The following is an 8,011-nucleotide window of genomic DNA, read 5'->3' as shown; positions in this document are numbered from 1 at the left end:
AACAGTCTACTCTCTTGTTTTATGAAGTAAACTTTTTGGACCCCACATGAGTTTGGTCATACAATATTTACCTTTCAATGCTTCTTAACAATTTATTTTACTCAAAATCATATCTTCCAGGTTTATCCATGCTATTGCAAATGGCAGGATTTCCTTGTTATTTTTTCAAAGTCACATTTTCTTAGCTCTTCACCTATGGATGTATACCAAGGCTAATCCATATCTTGGTTATCATGCATAGTGTTCCAATGAATGTAGCAGTGCAGATAGCACTTCAAATATTCAAATACTGATATCAGTTCTTTTGGGTGTATACAGAAAAGTGAGACATTTGGATTGTATAGCAGTTTATCTTTTTTTTTTTTCTTAAATTCTTCTATTGGTACATTTTAGGTATACAGTGTGTTTACATTTATCATTGGGTACTTGGACCTGATGTATCTTCGTTCTTATGTTTTCCCTATTACCTGTGCACCCTTCTCTCCATCCGCTCTTCCCTATTTACATAGACTTTGTTTCCATTTTTTTCTTTTCTCATAATTTTTCCTTTCCCTTCTTTCCTTCCCCCTTCCCCTCCAACTTCCCTTACCTCTTAAGACCTTTTCTTCCTATCTCAAATTATCAATTATTTGTTTTAATCGTTTAGGGAATTCCATAATGTTTTTCATAAGGGTTATCCTGATTTACATTCCTAACAACAGTCCGCAGGGGTTGCTCTTTCCCCACATCCTTATTATATTAGTCAACTTTTCAATCACTTGGACGAAACACTTGCCACCCACAAATTAAAGGAGGAGAGGCTTGCTTTTGGCTCAAAGTTTCACAAGTTGGAATCCTTGTTTTGGCTGGATTCAAGGCAGAATCCTGCATGGTAGAAGGGCCTGGATGAAGGAAGCTCTTGCATCCATGGCACCCAGGAGGCAGAGACAGCATAAACAGGGCCACAGTGAGAGATGATCCTCAAAAGGCATGCTTTCCCTACCCACATCCCCCAAAACGGCCCCAAATCCAAACAGCTCATTTGTGAAATGGTAGGTTATTCTCATTTTTTTTGGTTTTATTTTTATTTTTATTTATGTATTTATTTTTATTATCATTTTGTTTTACGTGTCATTGATAATAAATAATGTCGAATACCCATTTTTATATACCTGTTGGTCATTTCTACATCTTTTTGGAGAAATTTCTATTAAGGTATTTTCTTCATTTTAAAAATCCAATTATTTATTTTATTAATCTTGAGCTGCTTGAGCTTCTTAATCTCTTTGAATATTAACCTTTTATGAGATATGTAGTTTGTAAATATTTTTTCCTATTTTGCAGATTGTGTCTTGACTCCATCGATTGTTTTCTTTGTTGTGTAGACATTCTTATTTTGACATAATCCCATTTACCTATTGTTCTTAAGTTGCCTGTTCCATTGAGGTCCTATAAAAAGAATAAAAACTATTGCCTAGGCAATGGAGAAGTTATTCTGTTTTCTTAGAATAGTTTCACAGTAGCCAACCTTCTATTTATGTCGTGAATACATTTGGGTTGATTTTTGTATATCATGTCTGATAATGACATAGTTTAATTTTCCTGAGTGCAGATATCTAGGTTTTCTAATGTTATTTATTGAGAAGGCTGTTCTTTCACTGGTGTGTATTTTTCTCACCACTGTCAAAAATCAGTTGGCTACAAATGCTATGGATTTATTTCTTGGACTTTCTTAAGTTTCTTTAAATCTTTTGTCAGAGTTAGCATAATTTGAGTATCACCATATATTTCCCACATTTCTCTGCAACTAAGCTACCATTTCTGCACAGAAGTCTCTCAGGGTTCGTACTTGCAGATGTGTTACAAGTGTATGCTAAAACGCATCTTTCTGAAGGCCAGGACATGGGGGATTTGCTTGAAAGAAACTCTTGAAATTATTGTGTGATACCAAGGAAAAATTGAAGGTAACACACACAAGTGAACATTTCTAGATGCATATTATTTAGATGTATTATTTAGATTTCTAGATGCAATTATTTCCCTAATCATGGGGAGAATATTTTTGCTACTCATTTCATACTTTGGCCTCCTCCCATAGAGTACAGTGTTTTTGTCATGCTTTTCATTCTTCTAGCCACTTATTTTCTTTCTTTCCACAAGGAGAAGGATAAAATCCTACTCAAATCAACTACAAATGGGCAGAGAAAATAATGACAATGAATTGTTATTAATTGAAATATCCTTACCCTCTGTTGCTTTTCTTTCCCAATGTAGTGAGCAATCCATCTGGGGCATATAAGACTAATCCTGTTTTCTCTGTATCTGCTTTAGGAGTGATCAGTAAGGCAGACGTATGTACCTCATCCATTTGGCTGGCTGGGTGAAGAACAAGGTGTCTACTGTTCAAAACTTTCTATGCTCATGCTCCTTTTGCAGGAATGTCCAGGTGTCTGAGTTGCATATTGGATAGGTGCTTAAAAATGGGACCAGGATTACAAAGAATGGCTTAACTTCAAGTTTAAGTCCTGCTCTTTTATTTCCCCATTTGCCAGAGCTCTACAAAGAGATTCAGGCATTCACTTTGATTAACAGGCAGGTATTTTGCTCTCTATTTAGTTAATTTCTTTTAATAACTATGACATTGTTCAAAAATGCCAAAAGGCAGACTAGTGAGTAGTACTCCAATTTCCTCAACAAGCATGAAGCATTATTTTCCATCTTCTGCAAGTCAACCTCACTGATGAAGCTTCCAGATTTACACAGATTCACATTGATTTCCTTTCTCTGTTTTCTTCATCATTTATAGCCCATAACCACAGGCTTAAGTGCTAAATTATTTTCTGCCTCAAATATAATCATAATTGTTTTATAGCCCCTAATTAAATTATACATCCTTGAAGACAGAACTAGTTATTATATCGGAATACTTTTTTTCTGTTAGTCTCCTACTGGGTGAAAATGGAGCTGAAAAATCTATTTACTAAAAAGTCCACAAAGCATCTTGATAATAAAAAACATGTCAACATTTTTTACATTAAATTAACAGAGAGTCTTGATAATTCAACTTTTCTTTTTTAAAATGCAAATGGCCATTAGAATATATAAAGTCTTCTTCTAGTAAAAGCAAGGCATCAATAAAAAGTCTTGGTGTGTGTTTGGGGGAATCGCAAGTGAACTGCATCAAATTTTTAAGGAAGGCTTTGCATATTTAATTTGAAAAATTACTTTGCCACAGAGAGTTTAAAGACAGTCATCATTTGTTTGTTTTAGTCCAAATACAGCCATCCTCTCCAGAGCTTGTCCCTCATCCACCCATGTGTTTCCCACTCCCTAAACTCACCTGTTCTACTCTCAGTCTCCTTTTCATACCTGTGTAACGCAGCAAAATATGTATAGTTCAAAAAACACAATCCATCATCACTTCTTTTGTATTGCACAAAAATGAATCTATTTTTAACCAGAGAAAGAGATACATCAATTTAAGGCAAAAATTTTTGACAAATTAAATTTAGTCCACTTTATTCAATTAGAGGAGATCTGAGACAGGATATGGGACTGGAAGGGGCATAAGTATATCTTATTAGAGGAAAACAAATGCACTTCTCCACATGAAATGCATCTGTGGAGAATTTGAGTTTAATAAAAGCGACACCATAACGAGTTGCTAATTTATGTTCTCTCAACAAATGATGAATTACTCACTTCATTTTATATTGCTCTTTCTTAGCTTTTGGCTGGATCCTTACTGTGCTGAGAGATTACAGGGAGAATCAGAGGGGCATGAACTCTTCCAACTTTGGAGTTCACTACACAACACTGGCCATGGTTCACTTAATGCAGAGTTTGCTAAAAGTCTGATGAATGCATAATAGCATTGCCATTTTTAGGACTTAGATTAAGGATATGAATTGAGAATATGTCTACTGAATTCATTTTTGAGCAACTAAACATTTTGGTTTTTAGATTTCAACTATCTCAATATGCAGAGCCGATATAGTATTTGTCATAATCTGACTTTTGAAGAGGAGTGTAACAATACAAATTTCTAATGGAAAACCCCAAAACAGCAATCAGAAATTCTAACACCAATCAAATCATAGAAAATAGTGAAAGGTTTTTAGTAAATTTTAGGAAAATATGTATGTATTTATATATGTATGTATGTGAAATCCTCCAAATTTAAATGTGGGTATACATAATAATAGAAAACACGATTTGTCTGAATTTTATCTATGTACTTCCCTTGTATATTGTTGCTTTAGAACATCATGCACTGTTAGCACATGTACAATCTACTTGACACTTTCTCTTTCCTGTGTCTATGGCAGATGTTATTCATTGATCATAAACTTCTGTGCCAAAACTAGAGGAACAGGGAGTTATTTCTGACAGGCAGTCCAAGTAGCCATTTCTTACCATTCAGAAGTGACTTAAAAGAAGAAGAATCTATCCACAGTCCTAGACACAAGTGAATTAGTCATCATATTCAAAGGTATTACTATGAATGATAGAAGATTTCAAAACTTGAATATAGAACTAGGTCAGACACTAAATTACAAAAATTATACCTCATTATTTGATTGTCTTGTTTGACCAATAATCACATTCAAATATTTTGTAATCAGAATCACTAAGATCCTTATGAAATAGGAAAGAAGTGTGTCTGTATTAAAATGGTAAAGAAATATGCAGAGAGGTCAAATGAGCTGCTTAAGATCACACATCTGGTAATTAGAAGCATAAAAAATATACCCCAAAGAAGCTGGGAATTTTTATAGTAATAAGAAAAATCATGGAAAGAAAAATGAAGTTATCAGTACTGCAGCAAAAATATATGGAAGAAAATTTTACGGAGGGCTCAATTACCTCACATCCTAGCTGAACAAACAAATGCCTGAGCTTGCAGAATAATCCTAGGCTGCTGGAACTGAATGAGTATTGCTTAGATTCTATGATGACTTTTCTATTTCCTCTGCTGTCAGAAAGGACAATTGGGACTTCCTGTTTGTTGTTGGAGAAAGGAGAGAAAGGAAAGCGCGAGGAACCACTGCTACCACTACCAGGTCACCGTGCCGGAGCCATGAGAGGACGGGCCACACACCTCTCTTCTTTGCGCCGCCGGTCGTCTGCATCCTTGGACTTGTTCCAGGAAACTGTTAAAACATGGTGGATTACTATGAAGTTCTAGGCGTGCAGAGACATGCCTCCCCGAGGACATCAAGAAAGCATACCGGAAACTGGCACTAAAGTGGCAGCCAGATAAAAATTCTGAGGATAAAGAAGAAGCAGAGTGAAAATTCAAACAAGTGGCTGAGTCATATGAGGTGTTATCAGATGCTAAGAAACGGGACATTTATGACAAATACGGCAAAGAAGGATTAAATGGTGGTAGAGGAGGTGGAAATCACTTTGACAGTCCATTTGAGTTTGGTTTCACATTCCAGAACCCAGATGATGTCTTCAGGGAATTTTTTGGTGGAAGGGACCCAATTTCATTCAACTTCTTCGAAGACCCATTTGAAGACTTTTTTGGAAACCGAAGGGGTCCCCGAGGAAGCAGAAGCCATGGTGTGGGCTCCTCTTTCTCTGCCTTCAGTGGATTTCCATCCTTTGGAGGTGGATTTTCTTCGTTTGATACAGTATTTACTTCATTTGGCTCCCGAGGTCATGGTGGCCTCACTTCATTTTCATCCACATCATTTGGTGGCAGTGGGATGGGTAACTTCAAATCTAAATCAACTTCTACTAAAATTGTTAATGGTAGAAAAATCACCACAAAGAGAATTGTCGAGAATGGTCAAGAAAGAGTAGAAGTTGAAGAAGATGGACAGTTAAAGTCCTTAACAGTAAATGTTAAGGAGCAGCTGCTACACTTGGATAACAAATAATTCAACACACGTATTTCACAGAAATGTTAAACTGTAACAAGCACCACTTGAGGGTTAACAGGAACACTTTTTTGAAGATTTCAAATGAACTCAACTTTCAGTATAACTATCTAATCTAAAGTATTTATAAACAGCTCATCGGAGCCCCTCTTTGTCATAGATTTTTGAGTTTATTGTTGGGACCACACAGTAGGACCATTTTTTTGTCTTTAAAATTGTTGTAATCTCTGTATTCACTTTGTTTTTTTTATTAAAAGTGATCCAAGGTAAGCCTTGACTCTTGAGTAGCGCTAGGACAAGATTGTACTCTTAACACCAGCATGGATCTGCTTTCCATTGTGTTTGAAATGTGAGCCAAGTAGTGACCGCCTGCTGTGAAGCTAACTTTGCCAGGATGAGTCCTCCACAGAAATAATTTCCATTTTTTCAGTATTTAGTAATGAAAGATACTAATGCATTAATGGTAATAATATTCTGGTTCATTACAAATTTAAGGATGTTTTCTAGTTGTGCATGGATGCTGGCAACTTAGTAAAGTTTTGACAATGTTTAAATGTGTAATGCTAAGCTTAGGTGTATAACAGCTGGTAAATTGGGTCTTTGTCATTTGCTTAAAAACAAAAAAAGAAAAAAAGAAAGGACAATTGGAAGACCAAGGGGGAAGTGGAGAGGGAGGGAGAGAGATTCCAGGAAAGATTCCCTCCATTCTTAGCTGGTCATCTAGAGAAAATGATCCTATTGTTCTTTGTAATGTTTATCTCCTACTTAGGTAAGTCTATTGCCTGCTCAGCATGATGCTCATCCACATATTTGATTGGGAGCTTTCTACATTTATCTGATTTCCTACCATATATGAGGAGAAGAATCTCTTGCTGGGATCATAACTGCTATTTCCCCCTCCAAAGGAAAAAAAAATGTTCCTGTATATCACTGTCACCCTTCTTAGGTGCAGTACTGTTTTCATGAAGATGATGATTATGATTACTGGCTTTATTAATAATTCCTCCCATTTGAGTATGTTAATAAACTATAGCATGCTTTCCCATATTGTTTTACATTTGGTTTTCACAGAAACCCTCTTATGTAAGCAGAGCAGGTAGTGTGAGAGGTACAAAGATCGATGCTTGCAGTCTTCACCAATAAAATGTCAAAATCAAATCAAATAAAAGCAGTAGCAAAGGCTAACAGGTGGGGGAAGGGTTTATGACAAATACTGACAGATACAGTAGAATTATACAAAGATTTACTACCTGTTAAAACCCTGCACACACGATCCCAAGTTCCTAGAGGAGAGAAGCTCAGCCAGTCCCAGCACCTGAAAGGAAGCTCCCCGCCTCCATCCCAGGCTCCTAGGGCAGAGAAGCTGAGCTGGTCCCAGAACCCGGAAGGAAGCTCCTCCGCTGCCATCTCAAGCTCCTAGGACAGAGAAGGTGAGCCGCGTGGGCGACAGAAGCACCCCATCCCATGGAAATGAGAAGACACGTAAACAAGTCTCAAAAACAGACTTCTGGATCACCTACAGTAACCGCAAAGGGAAATGAGATGGAACAATCTGATACTCAACCACCTGGACTCTTTGAACTGGCAACAAAAGAGGATCTGGGAAAAATGAAATCAGAAATAATTAGTCAGATAACAGCAAAGATTTTGCTCGTGGTGCAAAACATGATTAATAAATCTAGAGAGGACACAGATAAAAAAATAGAGGATCTGAGGAACATGATGGAATCTCAACATAGGAAACAAATGGAATCCATAAAACAGATACAAACAGATTTCCAAGAGATTAAAAACTCCATCGAAAGTCTGCACAGCAGAATGAACCAATGTGAGGATAGAATTTCACATCTAGAAGATAAGATTGCAATTAGTGACCAGGAAAAGAAAAATTGCTTTAAAATTGTGAGGGAACATGAGAAATCAATCCAGCGGCTGCTAAACGATGCAAAGAAGAATAACATAAGACTGATTGGAGTCAATGAGGAAAGAGGAGAGAGTGCAGATGACATAAAAAAAACTCTTCACAGAGGTGATGGCAGAAAACTTCCCAAGGAGGAGAAAAGAACTTGACGTACAGATAGGTGAGGCATATAGGATTCCAGCTAGCTTTAATCAAAAAAGATCTACACATAGGCATATAATAG

At 36.6% G+C, this 8,011-nt stretch overlaps 1 pseudogene; it reads left to right on the top strand.

Moving 5' to 3' along the window:
- The first annotated feature begins 5,127 nt into the window (after positions 1 to 5,127).
- On the top strand, positions 5,128 to 5,867 carry LOC101715356 (dnaJ homolog subfamily B member 6 pseudogene; annotated as a pseudogene).
- The last annotated feature ends 2,144 nt before the right edge of the window (positions 5,868 to 8,011 follow it).

The sequence above is a fragment of the Heterocephalus glaber genome, unplaced genomic scaffold, assembly GCF_053883595.1.
Source record: "Heterocephalus glaber isolate CG9 unplaced genomic scaffold, H.glaber_assembly_v1.0 deba00001479, whole genome shotgun sequence".
Taxonomy (NCBI): domain Eukaryota; kingdom Metazoa; phylum Chordata; class Mammalia; order Rodentia; family Bathyergidae; genus Heterocephalus; species Heterocephalus glaber.
Note: the sequence above shows the minus strand (reverse complement) of the source record. Positions and strands in the feature narration are given on the sequence as shown.